An 18,350-nucleotide genomic window follows, 5' to 3' on the forward strand; every position below is an offset into this window, starting at 1 on the left:
CTAGCACTGCCCTAGTGAGCCAGTCTGCTCCCTCACTCACTCACTGCTTTCTTCCTCCTCAGCTCGTATAGAGAATCCATTTTAATGAGCGAGAGATAACGAAAAAGAAACCCTACTTTATAAAAATGCATAAAGGAATGAAGATTATGTGATTTTTTTTTTCCTAAATTATTTATCTATCTATTTTTATCAGTGGGCTGTGAAGTGTGTGGGTGCGGTTGAAGAAGCAGTAATAGTCACGTGTTGGCTCGTCCTGGTCTCGGTTGTATTTAACTGACCAAATGCTTCACTTGGAGCAGTTTTGCTGTTGATGTTGTTGGACCGAGAAGTAATAATATTAGGCAACGTGCAACTTTTCAGGATGGAGTCATGCATTCAGCCTGCATGGCCGATAACAATTGGCCGATACGAGACTTTCCCAAGCATGCGTATTGCAGATATCTAAACTTTATTTATGTTTACATTGTACGCATGAGAACAAGTTGTATTGGTACATTTCTTTCTCCCCAGTATTGGTATCGAAAAACGAAGAAATCTCTATTTACTGGGCTCTACCTTTGAGAAAAATACAGATATCACATGAGCTATTTTTCCTTTTACATATAAAGAACGCAGCAGGTGTCTCTGGGTCAGACACACTACCAGGATAATCTCCATGGATTCAGGCGAGCGGTGGCATCTAGATAGAGCGTGGACTTTACATATAGATTCCGCTGCAGTGTGTTTGTTAACAGCACATCAACACCGGTGTCTGGCCTTTAATGGCATCTTCTTTGTGTATGGTTTCTCTTTTCATCCTGAGACATTTGTATTCTTCCTTCAGTTTTGTGTCTGCCGCGTGTTGCCCACTCACTTACGGTGAATTCTCTGCACACGATCCCCCTGTATTCTCACATGGCAGGAAAACCCTCGTGTGAGGAACTGACTGTGACCTTTGCGTTCTCACACATAACCCTTTCAGGAGAATATCTGGAGTCCAGTGCACGTCTGAAAGCAGCTATATATATATTTATATAGGACCCTGGAGTATGGGGACCATTAGAATCAGGTTGCAATGGGTGTTTTCCCTCGGTGGCATCAGACAGTAATGAAAAGTGAATTTGCTGACTATCGGTTGCCAGCTGTAATTACTTCACAACCTGCAAAAGTTCCTCTTACAAAAAGAAGATGCACGCTGACAGGTCGTCTAGTAGTGAGATCTCATTATTGGAGACAATTAGAAATGATGTACACGGAGAATATTACAAGTGGGGAGAGCTCTCTCAGGCAGCCCTTTTTTTCATTAACACCACCAATGATTGTATCTGTTTCAGCAAAATGGATGCATGCCTCCTGAATGTGTAATGCGGCTCCACACTGCTGGTAAACACAGCAAGAGGCTATTACACAGCGCTGCCCATTGTTTTGACCAGAACGAGAAGATGATAACAAAGTATCTGTTCGGAATTACAATTAGACGGTTTGTTATTGGCTTTCCCTTTCTCTTCTTCTATTTTTCATATCGGGGTCAGCTACACACTCACTTTTGGCCGGCCGCTCTCTCCTCACTCAAGACTTCACAAAATGGCTTCAGTCGAACCTTTCCTCCCTTTGTTTTGAAAGTCAGTCATCAGCAGTGGTCACACCAGAGAGTAATGAGAGTTTATAATTATTAAATGAATTGACCAAAGATCCTTACACGGGCAGAAATGTAATGACATAGCAAATGAAATCGCCCCTCTATTACTGTCTCAACGGTCTAATTACATGGTTAAAAGGCATGGTGGGCCGGCAGAGACGGGCAGATTCAGCACCAGGCGCAGCTGAGTCCGTCTCTCCTGCCGTAGGAGGATTTTTACATCGTCAGATTTTCGCTCTGTGTCTCCTCAAGAGAACAGTAGCCTCCTCTTCATTTCCCTCTGTGGAAGCTGACTCGAGTGTAGCGGCAGAAATAGAACAGTTTAGGTTTGTAAAATATGAGAACCGCAGCGGTTGCGGTCATGCGATGGTGTGGTTTTTACTTTGAGCTCATCTGTCTTAATTGGCGAAAATGGACACTATCCGCTACTTGTGAGTGAATGGAGGCGATTGTCAGAAAACAAATAGGCTTGTTCACTCAACACCCCGCTGCTTAGATGTCTTCTGGGACTAACTCTGTTGTATAGTGCGTCTCTCCTGCCAGCGAAGGCTGAAAACAAGTTGAGAGACTGCAATTGCCAAAGGACGACGGCACACACCAGCCGAGTATGTGTGTGTGTGTGTCATTATTGTTCTGTCCGGTTGTGTTGATAAGTGCTGAGAACAAAAGGAAGCTGGAAGGGGGAAGGAGGGAGGTTTAAGCTCTCAGGCTTTTACAGTGCAAATGTTTACAGTTCCCAGTGCCACGTACCAGTGTTGTTTGCCCTGGAGACGAGTCGCTACCTCCACACAAAGACCCCACGTCCACGTCATCATTGTGTGCTTTCATGTGGGAATCCATTCAGGTGGCGGGATTCAGCTGCTAACTCACCCGCCGTCGTCCTCTCTGTGTCAGTACAGGACTTTGTTATTTGGCTGTCGTCCACTACGCTTATGCTTTCTTTTCCCCTTGACTGATGCGGTTTCAACAACGCTATTCATTATTCCTGCACCAGCCACGACCAAGGTAACTTTCAGCGAAGTGCTCGTGAAGAGATTTCAGAGTTAAATCTGAGCGAATGCCTCTTTGTTGAATCCCCTCCAAGAATCTAAAGAGCCGTGTGTGCTCTTTTTGAAAGCCTGACCTGAAATATCCTCACCCAGTGGATTAGATTAGGGATGTATCTGAAGAACAAATTACATTAAATCTCTTAAGATCTATAAAGGCCCATCTTTAACATGTAATGGCACCCTCACACTGTAGCCACCATAAGAATAAAAAGGGATGATATCGCCCATGACTATGAACTGAGAAGAAGAGCTGTATAAAATGATTTCTCCTTTATCTTTATAGGCATGTCTGTGAAGTTAGGGGGATTTGGTTGAAATGTGCGACATGCTAGCTTTGGCTCCGTAGAACCATTAGTGTCAAGGGAGAAGCAAGAGAACAGACTCTGAGGGGGCTGGTGACAAAGAGAGCTAAATCTATTTTTTTTCCCCGACTTCCTTTGATTGTCATAGCTCACACTTTAATTCCTCCTGGATATGGATGAGCCATGGCTTTTAAGGATTAAGATTCATGTCGTTGTTAAATCTCTCGGGTTATCTCTGCGGGAGGGAAAGGGAGAGCATGATGTGGTTGCACACTGTCCGATTTGTGGGTTTAGAGGTTTGTGGTCTTGGTTTTGGAATGATTTCCAGGTCAATGTGAATGTTCATAAAAAAAAAAAAACTGAATCCCGTTCTCTTGGCTTATTCGACTCAAAGCGATCCAAGACTGCTCAATTAGCCAGAGCAGGCCTCTTTTATTTCTGACATATTCCTTGGCCTCCACCTCTGGAGAATATCTCTCATCTATCTCTTAGCTCCCTGTGGGTGTGTGCCTAAAGCTGGAGTCTAGGAATGGAAGCCCCCACTCTGGGCTGCAGACTTCTCCATATTCCCTCCTTCCATCAGCAGATCCAGAGGGTTTCGCTGTTCCTAATTGATTTCAGCCTCCCTTTCTTTCTCTCTCTTTCTCTCTCTTTCCCTCTCCTCGTGTCTTTCTGTCTGTCTCTTCTGTTTCCATCCACTGACAACAAACATCTCCAACCCCCATCTCCCAACTTTGTGCCAGTCAAGCAGTACCCTTCCCCTGTTGAATTAGAGAAAGAGTAAAGGCACCTCACACGTTCCTGCTGCAAAACTTGCCCTAAATTCAACACGGGAACATTTCTAGTTTGCAGCTCTGTGATCTACTGAGGAAAATGCTGACAGGTGTCAGAATCAGGAAGGCAACAGGAACAGGGCTGTGCTGACAACACGAGAGGGGGAGTGTGTGTGTGTGTGTGTGTGTGTGTGTGTGAGGGAGACAGAGATGGAGAGATGAACTGAGAATCTAGTAAGCAGTCTTAGCGAGGGAAAATAAAAAGAGGAAAAGAGGAAACAATCTCTCTGACAGGTAGGAGGGATTTTTTCCCCTCTCACTCCCAGATAACTGTGAATGTGCCAGAGGATTTGACTGATTCTCAAACAACATTTGATTGAATTAAGTATCAAAACTCTTCCCGCGATTCGAACTGGCAACAACACGTGTCGGGATATGATATTTTTATGATTAGATCAACATACAAACTCTATACTGGGATCATCCATTTTGATTTGGATTTGCCTAATCTAATGTGGAACCCGTGGTGGAGGTAAAATGGCTGACAGTGACAAAGAGCTCAGTGCAATACAAGCATTAAGGAAGATAGAGTGCACACACACACACACACACACACACAGTATGCTCAAACATACCAGAGAATGCTAGCAGGTGTAGTGAAGTCTGTGATGAACAAACCAAGATGCAGATTTTACCTTTGAGATGTAGAGTTGTGGAAAGAGAAAGACAAAAAATGCCATTTCAAGCTGTGTCCATCTGGACTCATCTTTTTTACCTTGCTCATTGTGAGACTCAATATCTGTAGCTCTGTATAATTGAAATACACAACAAAAACAGAAATGACCAATATTAATTTTGTCCCTGGTAAAGCAGACGAGACCTTTATCAGTCAGTGTGAAGGTTTGATTTCAGTATATTTCACTTTGTTAATCTGTTTGTGCTCTAACAACAGTTTTTTCTAAATTTCAAAATTGGCTGTGGTGGTACTTCCATAAGTTGTTGTTGTCTTTTGGCCCACATCTGTATGCTCTCTGAGCAGGGACCAGCAGTCAACCCTCCTCTAGCACCTGAGCCCTGTGGAGCACTTCCACAAGTAAACTCGGAGCCTTCCTCTTTAGTTCTTCAGTTAACTCCGAGAGGGAATAAGTTAAGAGATGTGAAGAAAGACTTAAACCAACTTGACATGTTTTGATTCTCTGTTAAGCTGTTACAAGCATTGCCTCTAGCTGATCTTCTTGAACTGCACAACACAAACAAAAAACGCATTGCAAAAGATCTTCATCTGCAGCCCAGACTGAAAACATAAAGTAATGTTAAAATAGTGCAATGGCATCCCCTGAACCCTCATACTGCCAAAGCTCTCCTGAATATACCCAGTGTATTTAATCAGCTCAAGAGGGGACTTCTTATCTCTCTGCACTTGTCATGGATAGCGTATTGAACATATCAGAGAGAGAAATGGGAATAGTTCATTATTTTCTAGGACTCACAATGAGCCTGATGTATCTCATTGCAGGCCCTCCACTGACAGCTCATTTTCTAGACAATCCTGGCATTCAGTTCACAACGCGGCAGGGAGAGAGAGAGACAGAGAGAGAGAGGGAGGGAGGAAACACAGAGACAGCGAGAAACTAGGGCTCCGGCTCTCCATTGCTTATTCATGATGCTGTGGCATGCTAGGTGTGTTAATAATCTCCGCAGAAACCAAGTGAATCACAGTTGTTTGTTGAACACCTAGCCAAACTGGGCCCCGGTCGGCAGCAGATGGGAAAACAGGGGGATCAGGATGATCCCAGACAGAGGGAGGGAGATTAAGAACAGGTAATATTCTGAAGTTGATGGGGGCTGAGTGTGTATTAAACAGAGAAGGGAGAGGCGAGAGTACCTGAATTTGAAATGTGTCTGAATGTGTGTACAGTGTATTGAGTGTGTGTGTGTGTGTGTGTGTGTGGCTGCAGCCGTGTCTGTAAAGGTTAAACAGAGGATGAGAGGAAAAAGAGAGGGAGCAAGATAAAGAGAGAAATCCTATGGGTCCAGGTCCTTTTGTGGCTGCGATTGATTCCAGCTCTTGTCTGAGGAACCGAGGCCTCAGCCATATTTCTTAACCGCACCATTGTCTTTTTAGTTCTTTGAGGTCATTGCGTGGGCACAACCTCTTCTCCTCGACAACACAAAGCAAGCAGTACTAAGAATGTGGGTTAAAGAGAGGGCTGCATCAGTGGAGGGACTGTGGCCCCTTTATGCTGAAATCACATGCACCTAATGGGCCTGTTTGAGAGAAGTTAGTCAGCAAACGTAAATCAGTGACAATCAGTCCACTTATGAAACTACATTTAAATTCACTACATCTTCATTTTTATTCATTATATTTTTACTAAACATCAGTCCCCTAAACATGCTTGATATTTTTCATCAAGATCCATGAATTAAGAATTCATGCGTTCTTCACTGACCCAGTCCACATCCCTCTCTACTTTTTGCACAATCTTACTTACAAACATATAAACCAACAAATGGTGGAAGTAAATACTTAATTAATTTGAGATATTTGAAATCTGATTTGTTCTCACGTCACCCACATCACCTCCCAGTGTTTAATATTCCATGGACGTTTTTGTAGCTCCAGTTTAAAGTGGGTTTGCTGCCATGGATTCATATTTGAACAGGAATTACATTTTAACAGTAATTTTTATAAACACATGATGTAAACTCCTCCACTGTGCTTTTTTACTTCATTAACAACCCTCCCACCTACGAACCAGTGCACCTTCCCAGTCACGCAAACACATCGTGACAGAACAAGGACTGAACCGAGGCAAATTATTAATTTTTTCTTGAAAGAAACGGATACACACCGTCGCTCACTGGGTTGTTGCACATCTGTTGCCAGTGCTCCGTGTGAATTTAAAGACGTATACCTGAGGAAAACCAGAACATCAGTTGTCTCAGGTCGAGCCACAGAAAGACGAGCAGAGAAGGAGGAAGTTATGTCATCACAGGGGGACAGAGTCCACAGACGGTGAAGGTCAGAGTAAAACTGTCAGACTTACTGCGGCGTGTTGTTGAGACGTCATGACTATAGACTGATACCATGTGGAGTAAACAACCTGATGAGGACACACTATACACATAGACTAATTCAAAGGACCCTCAGTGTGTGTGGCTGGAAGTGGGCAGGATAGTCACCGAGGTACTGCCAAAGCAAGGCTTGTATTACAGGGATCCCAGGATATCAGACACCAGGCGGCCTGCGCTCCCTCCAGGCAGGGCAGTCTGGCAGCTGGCCCGTAGCCCAGATAGCTATAATCAGCTCCATTACCTGTAGCACTGACTCCATTTAGGAGCCCTCATAGTGGAACCATGGTTATGCTGCAGGGATTAAGGATGCTGTGAAATTTAGCAAAAAGTAAAAACAGCATGCAGTTGCACATGCTGCATCTGCACCTGCTGCAGATATAAATAACATGGTGTACACAGGGGTGGATCGGTAGCTATGCGCCACACAAACGCGCAGTGACTAGGGGGAGAGATTTTCTCGCCTTTATGTGTCTTGGCATGAGGCATTTGTTTTATCTGCTGCCTCCGTGAAAGGACAGATTAAGAATATACTCTGCTCTGTTTAAGGGGAAAATCAGCTGTCTTCTGACAAGTATATTGTAGCCCGCAGTTTTCTGTCCGGAATACAAAGAGACATTTATCACTGCAGCTGGGGTAAGGGAGGAAGAGAGAGAGGAGGGGGGATCTCCTGTGTTGCAGCAATGTGCATTTCTTAGTTTTTTTTTAACCCTTATTACTTCCTCTCTGTGGGAAAACACTGCACCTCCATCCTCTTTCATCCATTTGGGACTCCCTATGTTCTGTTTTTCTTTCATTTCTCTGTGTCCCCCGATGCCTTTGCCATCTCCATCCTGGGTTTTATCTTAGTCCTCATCACCTTTTTCCTCTCCTGACAACATTGTAACTCAGATGGAATATGTAACAGAAATATGTAAAGTTATGTCGTCCTCCTCAGTTGTGGCAACAAAAGGTTACTACCTCAGGCTTACTGCTATAATATTTCCATATTCTGCTCCGCTCATGTATATTCAGCGAGAATGATTTATTCTGTAACATTTTATCGCCGTTGGAATGCTGGATTTCTCTTGCTGCGCATACAGTGAAACAGTGGTCGGCAAAATGTGCTCTTTGGATTTGTGCTCGGCAGAAGTTAAACAGAGGTTAAGGAGAAGTCATCCCAACCACGTCTATCATTACGATCTTTCATTCACCAATTAGTGTCAGTGCTCCTCGCTGTCCCCTAGATGACCTTGCAGGGGATGAGCACACTGTGTTGTAATTCAGCATTTTGAGAAGGTCTCAATAGTGGGAGGCACGTTGTGGCTGCTGGTGACCCAGATTATAAAATATTGATGAGAGTGGAAGCACGGTAACAGAGAGAAGGGACCTGCCGAGGTTTGTGTGGACCCAGGGAGCCTATTCCTGACCTTCTCCTGGCCACCGAGCTCCAACAGACCCCGCTGGCATTTTGTCTTTCAACACGTCTTCATATTGGAGATCCTGTCGGTCTGTGAAACATCTGCATTCTGTTTATTCCTTATTCGATGAATTAACACGCACACAAGTTCAGATTATGAAAACAAATGTTGTTAGTTGATTTAATAGGGTCATCTTTTCTGAATAAACATCCAAACACCACTAGTCCATCTGAATTACTGCTGTGTGGACGCTCTGTCGTCTGCCTGCATTGAGTCCGCTCATGTGAGACAAAGGTCAAGAGCTGGACAGGATGCAGTGTCTACATTGTGGCGGATAATCAAATTAAACTTAATTCATCAACAATGAAAACATTATTCACAAATGCCCTCTATTTAGTAGGTCAGTGCTAATAACATCTTTTCTTTAGGCTACCAAACATCTTCCTGGTCATGGACCTACTTATCATATCACGTCAATATATTATGTACAATTAGGTTAGTGTGAGCCATGTAAATACAGCGGAAACTGTGACATTACTCTACTTGTTCTCTGAAATAGTCTGCAAAATACTCCAGGAGGCTTCGCCATTGTTCCTTCTATGTATAATTAACTGAGGGACAGAACTCACTCAGTGGGTGGATCTCTCCAACCAAATGTCACTTTTCAAACACCTGCGTCCCCCACGTCCTTAAAGTTAAAGAAGAAAGTAACGAGAGAGGTCGGCTGCTGAGTTTAATGTCAGACAGGAAAGTCCCAGAATGGCTCCTTTTAATGATGTGCCTTGTTCCCATGCAATCCTCATTAAATATGACGCCGGCATGCACGCAGAGAATGGGGAGGGAACTTTGGCCAGACACTACACTACCCCCACAGTGGGGTCAGTAAGGTCTGCAGTGGGGGTCTCAAACTCCTTTGTGTGGTCTCCAGCACGTCTTAGAAATCCTGTGCTCCTTCTGTATTCAGCTCGCGTTAGCATCAGAAAATAAATAAAGCAAGCAATCAGGTCACGACCTCCTCTATCCACATTAATGCCAGCTCTCCCCCCGCCACCTCCTGCAGCACTCTTCGTACGTTTAACTGGCTTGGATTTGCAACTGAATGTCAAGCTTGGTGTTTGGCTTAACCACAGGGCACGTTGTTCTTCGGCTGCCTCCAGAGAAAAGGAACTCGGGGATCGAGAGGAGCGATGGAATTGGATCTTTGACAACTGTCACTTCCACTCTGCTGCACCTTCCTCCCTCGCCACACATAAGGACTTTTTATGTCACAGCTCAGCATGTTATCATGAGTGGGCACCCGGCCTGAGAAATCCAATTACTACCACTGTGTCAGACCCCTGCCATCATCCTTATGTATGCTATAGTCATGTTCCTCAAATCAGAAAAGATGTGGCTATTAGTTCCTTCTCTTTTCTTTAGTCCGGGCTCCCACCTCCATCTCAGTGTGTCTTTGGTTCAAGCTGCAGCACTTCTCATGGACTGACTCACTGCTGACAATCTTCCATACAGCCTAGCACTGGATGGTGGGTGGCTAGTGCCGCGCGGACACGGGGACTTTCTGTGAGATTAAGTGGCATCACGGTGCGGACCTCGCGGTGGTTAATAATGAAGAACCTGGGAGAGCGTCAGCGTGCCTCTGAAACCAGAATGGCCTTTGTGACAGAGAAATAGAAAGTGTCGGAAAGGCCTCCCTCTTGTTTTTTCCTCAGCCCAGCAGGTGTAAATCTAATGCATCACTACGCGGCAGGGCCCTCGCTGTGTTTCCCTTATTTCGTTTATTTGCCGCTTGTCCCTGAGTGATGCTGTCAATCCGGTTCAGCGGGGACCAGGGAGGCCTTCTTTTCTGCTATCCCAGGGTGGCCCACCCACTCATACTGTATATGTTTCTTCACGCTGAAGTAAACCTGCCCATCACGCTACATACTACCACACTCAGCATGTGACACTGTCCTACTTTCAGAGGTTGTTAAAACGGTCGGGAAAAGGGACAAGTGGATTTTTTTTTGTTTTACTTTCTTTTTAAGAAAAGAAGAAAAAGCTGGAAAAAGGAGAAGAGAGTCTGAACCATGCTGGTGCTTCTGCAGTAAGATAAAATAGAATATAAAACACATAGTCCTGGCTGACACAAAGTGAACATGACTCAATGAGAAGCCACATTATATTAATAATGTAGGGCCACTCTTTTGAGGCAAAGCAGACACTCGCAGTGAGAAAGGAAAATCATAAGATATTTGTATATTCTCCCTGTGAGCTGTCGCCAGTTTTTGGGACCTTGACCGTTGACAGGCGCTGAAATAATGTGTTTACATAAAACATTGTTCAAATCCAGTTAATCATTAATCTATTTCCCCAACACTTAATTAGTTGAGACAAATATGTGGATTCACAAATAGAAAATCTCTTTATTTGATGTAGATGTCTTGTTTACAAAGGAAAAGCTCAGTGCCACAGTTTTCCATCATCCAGTGTTATATTTGCCTGACATTTGTAGTTTGTATTTTCTCCCATGCGCATTTGAATTTCTAAAAACCCTTATACTTGTTTAATAGGGATTCATTGCCTCAGATAAAGTACAAATAGATTCAGTTTGGGAATATATAATTGTCAGAAAGAGATAAAAAATGACCTGAGGGACTCAGCAGATATAACCTCCGTTTTTTCCTCTCACTTGTGAAATCAATGATCAGAGTCCGTATCGCTGCTATCCCCCTGCCAGCGCTCACCCTCTCCATCATATAGCTTTCATCTATCCCCCCAACCCCATTCACAGATGTAATTTAAGAGTCTGTGTCTGTCCCCCTTGCTTCTCTCAGACTCAAGGGTTTCCGAGCAAATTAGCTTGCTAGCTCGGTCAAGCTTAAACACAGAAATACGGCACTTGTTCCAGTGTATTTAAAGATGTCCTCTGCCGATGCATTGTGGAGGAAACGAGCCAAGTAGACAGTGGCAGGCGCGCGGGAGAGCGGCCAGTTGGTTTGGCTCCGATGGCAGAGTGGGCAGTTCTGCAACCAGGGCAGCAGCGGCGTGCTGTGATGATATTTGGGAGTGCATTATACTGGTGCCGTGGGCCTGGAGCGCCACAACACAGGTTAATTTGAAGCCCATCATTAGAAGGGTAATTTGGATGCTGAGAATTGACAAGGGTGGCATTTGCTTTGTCATTATATTGAAGTACATCTCATCACCGTGCTACACGACACTATAAGCAACGTGCACAAATACAAAGCCGGGTTGTACCTGTGCCAAATTTGATGTAATTTAATTAGTTTATGTTCACTTCCTCACTAATACAGACATTTTCTTAAGGGCTTGGCTAATTAACTCTTATTTACACTGGTCATTAAGTACAGGATTTGTATCTGAAAACTATAGTGCCTTCAAATCCTGAATTTTTTTTTTTTACTTCTCACATAAATAGACATTAGCCTCCAGGCAGTCTTTATTATTGTATTATATCAAATCTCTATTATCTATTACCTAATTCCAGCCTGAGGATTTCTGGGAAATGCTCTGAAGGCCAATATTTACTGTACGGCTGCTTTTTACCATAAAAACAAAAAGGTTTAAAAGATATTGTGTTAGTTACTCATGGCTTGTGTTTCAAGTGTGTTGCAACCAATGTTAAAGCACCAAACAATACCCATCCAAACAAATGAGTTTACCATTCTCTCTCATTTGCCTTTGGTCACTTCTGAATTATTTATCTCTGCACGATGTTTCACCACAGTTTCCCTTTTAACTGGAAATATATCAACTTATGAAGAAATATAAGTCAGAGCTGCAGTTTAATTTCCTCTTTAATTGCATTTTCCCCCCATCCTCTGTATCCTTCATATTTTAAAATAATTATCACTTTACTAACCCAAATTTCCCTCTGATGAAATTCATCTCTGAATTACACCCCTGATTAGTTTTTCTTGGAAACGTTATATGTGGCCACATATTTATCTAATTTATTATCACAAAGTTATTAAGATGATTTCTTGTTCATATGACAGCGATACGTTTGGCACCATTATCTCGCAGCAGAGGGAAGCACAGACATGATACGACTTCCTTTGCAATCTGCAGTTATTAGATGTATGTGCATGTTGGTAGTTTATGCATGTGTGACATGTTTTAGCCCATTTTTCTACAGGCAAATAAATAACCTTTTAAGTACAGTGACTAAAACCTGTCCTGTGGTTTATCTTCTATAGTCAAGTATTTCAAGGTCCAGTATAACGGCACATGAAGGACGCCTTTTTCTCTACCACGTCTCTGCATGTTGCTGGATTGACAGTGTGGTTAAACAGTCGGGTACTGTACTGTCTGACATGACACCTCCTCAGCCCCGGAGGCGGTGTGGTTTTTCGTGGACACATTCGTACATGTGTTGTTTTGGTCGCTGTGTGTCTCGGAAACCATTTCGCAACCTCTTCTTTTCTGTTTACCCGAGTTCAGCCACATGCAGCAAGGTCTGGGTTAAATCCGGTGTAGAGTGTCTGCTTAGAGAGTTAAACAGCCACTGGCTCATGTAATGTATGAATCGTGATTTTGGCTCATCTAAAAACCCACAGATCACAGTAGATCCAACCAGTGTAAATCCTGCCCTGCTAAGCGTTGTACAATTCACAATGGGAGCCGAGGGTAACATTGTGGAGCCTTCGCAAAGCGTTCCTCACACACGGCAACCTCTAGGAGCATGTGATGGTGGGAGCAGGGCACAGTGAGGTGAGACCATCCTCTCAGCTAAACAGCATTTGTTGTCGGGGCCTTGAAACCAGCCCACCCACGTGTGTCATCATGACGAGCAGCTCGAATCATTTCCACTACATCAAGCAGTCCATTGGCTACTGGACCTGCTTTTGAACAAAAACATTGCTCTGCGATGACACAGTGATTTATAAAAACGGCATAGCAATTGCTTCTTTTTTTTTCTCCACCCGCTGCTGTTACACAGCTGTTAAACAGATGTTGTTTGTACCAATTTAGAAGCCGCTGCATTGTTTGTCAACACCAGTTTGAAAATTCATTCTTTAAACCGAGACCTGCTGCAGAATGCACAGGCTGGGGCTGGATGGGGGAGCAGTGTGGGAGGGAACGGACACAGTGGAAGTAAACATTTTCATAATTTGGTTTGTTAGCTTTTGAACAAGTATTGACAAGTGCTTAAATATCAGCGAGTGTGAGATGGTTAACATTTTGTATCAGCTTTCAGGAGGATACTGGGACAGGTGACACACTGTCAGGCGCTCTCTGTGGAGCTGGACGGATTAGACAGTGAATTTGTTCTTGATGAATTGACTGGCACTAATGCTCAGAAACCGAACCGGGGCTACGTGAACCCCCAGCTCCACCACCCATATGACAGCGCTAACAAGGCGGCCCAGCGAGTCGCATTTCCTCGAAAATTTATATTTGACTGTGAGAGTGGAAGGAATTCCGGTCAGATCGGCAGAAATGAGAGCAGGAGATTTTCAGAGCGAAGGATTTATTTAATTACGCCAATGTACGCAAGACAGCGGTACTGATGAGATGAAAGAGGAGGACAGAAGGAGGAGAAGCATAAAGGATGGGCTTGTGTGGGGAGCTGCGAGGGATGAATCTGGCTGCATCGGGGGGGCAAAGCTTGATGTGACTGAACCAGATGCTGTGGGGAGAAGGCGAGGACTCGGTGCTGTGTAGAGAATGATGGCTTGCGTGGTGCAGCAAGGGTGCCCCTCTACTGTTTGTAAAAACAAGACCATCACACTCCATCTTGCCGCTCCCGCAGGAGCCAGGCCTCCGGGCTGATTTATGGCCCGTGGACTGAATTGGCTGGCTGGGATGACAGCCGTGCTTGGACTCTCCCTGGTGAGAAGTGTAGGAGGCCGCTTGGCCAGACCTCAGCCTCAGCTGGCCGTGTAGACCCCTCCTCGGTAGTAGTTAGGGCAGACTAGATGTTAAGCGCTATCCCCAGTGTTGGGGTCAGGCAGGTCCAAGGCCGCACTTTGGACTCCACCAACCGCAACCACTGACAGTCACCCTCTTTTCTGCCGCTGCCATCTTTTCACTTTCCCTCCCCTGTGATACTTCCATTAGCTTCTGCATCACAGGCTCCATCCCGACTCTGTAGTAACAATTTAAATTTAATCAATCTTTGCCATGTGACTGCCAGGATGGAAAATTAATATGGAGAGCAATTAGAAAACAGCCATCTCACTGTCATAGATACACTGGAATACCAAGATGAGAGCAGAGAAATGGACGACGTTTAAGCAGCAAATGAAAACCTCCTGTACAGCACTCAGACATTGCAGCGGGCGTTGGCTCCCAGGCTGTCCTCAGAAAGGGGTCGGCAGCCACATTGATTTAACTTTCTGTTGATTGAATTCTTTTGCATTTTTATTCTCGGCCTCTCGCGCAAAACTGAAGAGAGACACAATGACAGAGTCGGTGTTGGGTTTTTCAATCACCGCGGCAGAATAATTATCTTTTCAGACCACAGACAGGCGATATTATATAGCTTTGTCACAGCATTTTAATATCAGAGAGGAACAAAACAGGAAAGCAAGGGAAATCAAAGCGGAGCGGTAAAGTGTATGCAGGCCACAAATAAAATATAGCCCCCGTTTAAATTGCTTTAAATTATTTTCTTTGAAAACAGCATCATCACAGTATTGTCTGCTTTAAGCTGCCTGGATGTCTGTTCAGGAGGATCTATTTTCATGTGACAAGCAGAATCAGGGCATTTATTGTTACCGCGACAAAAAAAATGTCAGCGTACAGAGGAAATACAAAAAAGTAGTTTAAGCCAAAAGTGGCAGACATTCTTTGTAAAATGATTTATCATGCCACGCTGTTGTTCCAAATTCTTTTAGGGTTCATCACGCTGTAAAACCAAGCTGACTGAATTGTGTCATGCTGCAAGTCCCCATCGCCTCATGGCTCCAGTTAGACGATGAAATACACAATGAAGATTTTGTCACCAGAACGTGGGTTCACTTTGACTCAACCCCGTCTCTGGTCTTCCAATCTGGCCTTCTGTTTCTTGTTGCTGCTTACGCCGACTTTATAGGATTACATCATTGTTTTCAACCTTGAGGCTGTGTGCACTAGTTTTGGAGGGAAAAGCGTCTGTGCTCTCCAAGCCAGACTCTTGTGCCTTCGCCAAACAGGACGCAAAATAGCTGGCAAAAGCTCAGGGAGTTTTTTTGGGGAGTTGCCTCTTGCAGTGAACACATTGCTTCCCTTTAGTGTCAGGAGAGTTTAGTCTTCTGCTGATTCTTCTTTTTGTGCAACATTAGCAACAAACAAATAGCACACCCCAGCTGTATGACATGAAGGGATCATTATGCGCAGTGCATGAGGGTAAGATGAGCAATGAGCTTGTCAGGTTGCGGGATCCCCGCGCTGGAGCCGGAGATCTGTCTGCTGTAACTGGATGTAAAGATGCCTTCGTGTGATTGAGAGAAACAGACAGGATTGAATTGGCTGCTGGCAGGCTGCAGATGTGTGATGGAATGGCAGCGAGCGGGAGGGTTTTCTCCCCGAGTTGATGCAAAGTGATGCTATTCCAGGTAACTACAAACAGAAAAACATGGGCAGCACTATCAGGAGGATTAAGCCTTTGTATTTGAAATGGCTATATTTAATATTTTTCCAATGCCGTGCACATCAGTACATAGATATTTTAAGTGCTCTCTAGTGCCTTTGCCAGTGTTTGGACCTAGATTCAGTATTAAAGTGCTGTATGTCTGATTTGAAAGCAGCACTGATACTTGATATGTGGATTTGCTGCCTCCTCTGCCATGAGGCTGTATTTTAAATGTGGAAGAAAAAAAACCACACAGGCAGCCTCCACTTCCCGATGGAGCTCCCTCAGTAATTAATAGGTATTAAATTGTAGATAGGAAATGTTCCCAGTGACATCCTGCTCTATACTGTACTTCAAGTCTGTTAATAGATGATTGGCAAGCTTACTTTCCTGACGACTTTGAACACACACTCACGGCAGGAGGCGCCTCCACTGTATTTCATTCTCTGGTTGTTGACTTCCAAACCGAGCTGCTGCTGGAAAAGCCATTAATTCATCTCTCACCATTGCAGTTTGCTGGTTTTTCAGAATAGGGCGAGATTGTGTTTTGTCATAGGTCGATGGCCTGTCACTTTTTTCTTTCAAACTTTGCCTTCTCCATTTTTTGTGGGTCTTTTAGACTAACATCTGCGTTTTATGAAGCTCAGAGCAGAGGCAGGATGTGTGAGTGTTAATGGCACTTGGCTTTCATAACAATGTCATTTACAACCCAGTTGCTCTTCCATTTACCCCTAAAGGAAAGGAGCGAAAATGGCATTCACTGCATATGCATGCACTGCTGAGCAACGAGCATGCGACTTGTGTATATTTCTTTGTGCCTTGAGGCTTTTCACGCTTTAGAAAGGGCTTCAGGCAAGAGAAAAAAGCCAAAGTATTTAGAGGAAATGGCATTCATTACCGAGCTGCTGGTAAATCTTTAATCAGGAGAGAAAAATATCTACTTTGTCAGACAAGATTTGGGGAGAAATTTCAGATTATTAAATGCACGTTTGAATTTTATGTTACAACTTTCATGTCACATATCAAAGACATGTTTTCCAATGGGAGAGAGTAGTAAAATGTAAGCTCTCTGAAAAGACTTTACGTTGCTACTAAGACTCAGATATTGACTCTCTTAAAGCGCCGTCATCTATCAAAGAAAAGACATCAAAAATGGTTAGATTCAAAACACAGACGATGAGAAATCCATTACATAGGATTAGAAAAAGAACATGGAATTTTAAAAAGAGCTTTAAAAATACTATTGCAGTGGACAATCTAATCCAGTGTGTGGGCATGTTTTTTTTTTTATGTTCCTGGTACCTGGTAAAGACTTTCTGTTATGATTACATTATTACACTGTGATTGGATCCCTTCTGTTTAAGCTTCATGCCTTTTGTCTGCTTGATTGCTGCCAGTGCAGTTCCTCAGACCAATCAGCTTTCATGGAAATTTACATTCATACACAAGTGAAACACATGGAAAAACTACTCAGTCGGCTCATCCTTGATTTTTTTTCGTCACATCACATGATTTAAACTGTATAGTGATTTTATAAAACTGCCTGTATATGCTACAATACAGGTAAAGTGGCTAATATTATCTAATATTGTAAGATGCTACCTTGCTTAAGCATCGACTACATTTTGAGACACAATTATATCAATGCTGTCACTTGTGAGGTAGAGAGTGTGGCCTGAAGCTGCATCTATTAGAGAGAATGACGTGAGTGCCTTTCGACCCACGTGATAAAAGGAAGTCTGTTTCCGCCTCTGTGTCACTATGAGGCATTCACGTGGACATTGGATATTCATCGTCGGCAGTGTTGGTGCGGTTGTTAATGTCGCCTGCCTTCCAGCGCGATGATTCCCCCACAACTCCACTTCCCTTATTTGGGTTGAGACAGCCCATGATACCCTTTACTCACTCGTTCAGTCATTTAGTCACCATGTTATCTGTCAGCCTCATCAGATTATACTTTATGAGAGACAGCTCTGGCATATCTGGTCCTGAAAAGCCTGTCTCCAATCTTTAAATATCGATCCCCAGGGCCTAAGCAGAGGTGCCTCTCATGAGTGCAGGAAAAGAAGAGAGAAAAACAGATCATTAGTGATTTTAATTAGGTGATCTGTCAAGCTGCGATTGCCAGATGTAAGCGTATGCATTTGGGTCGATGGCAATCCCTCTCACAATCCTCTCTTGTCACCTTGGGCGTGTGGAATGGAGGATGACTCTCGCTAGAAGTGAAACAACCAGTAGGGGAACAAAAAAAATGTGTCATTGGGTATGTGTGTGTGTGACAAGTTCTTTCTCAAGACTGGAGCTGGTGGAAAACGGCACAGTGGCATAGAGACACTTTGGAAAACAAATTATGTTTTCCAGGGCCGAATCTTTTTCAAAGGGTGTTTTATAAATCTTTTGTTGTTATCAGCCTTTTTTAAGACCAGTGAAATACAAGTGAAATCATGTTCTAACGATTTAAGAGATTTCTAGAGCTGGAATTAAATTGTATTTGTGAATTAATAACAATCAGGAAAACATTTTTGACAGTGCGAAATTGTCTTGAATGTCCTCCCTCCTCCCGACACAACTAAGA

The 18,350-nt window shown here is 43.7% G+C and overlaps 1 protein-coding gene and 1 long non-coding RNA gene across 10 annotated transcripts in view; one reads left to right on the forward strand and one right to left on the reverse strand.

Annotated features, from left to right (window-relative positions):
- pcdh19 (protocadherin 19) overlaps positions 1-18,350 on the forward strand; it is a 54,017-nt gene that overhangs the window by 32,438 nt on the left and 3,229 nt on the right. The window lies entirely within an intron of this gene.
- LOC118112469 overlaps positions 13,708-18,350 on the reverse strand; it is a 126,932-nt gene continuing 122,289 nt past the window's right edge. For both annotated transcript variants that reach the window (XR_004697224.2, XR_004697225.2), the window contains one exon: positions 13,708-14,308. This is a non-coding gene — a long non-coding RNA (uncharacterized LOC118112469). The remainder of the gene's footprint in view (positions 14,309-18,350) is intronic.

Source organism: Hippoglossus stenolepis, chromosome 7 (genome assembly GCF_022539355.2).
Source record: "Hippoglossus stenolepis isolate QCI-W04-F060 chromosome 7, HSTE1.2, whole genome shotgun sequence".
Classification (NCBI taxonomy): domain Eukaryota; kingdom Metazoa; phylum Chordata; class Actinopteri; order Pleuronectiformes; family Pleuronectidae; genus Hippoglossus; species Hippoglossus stenolepis.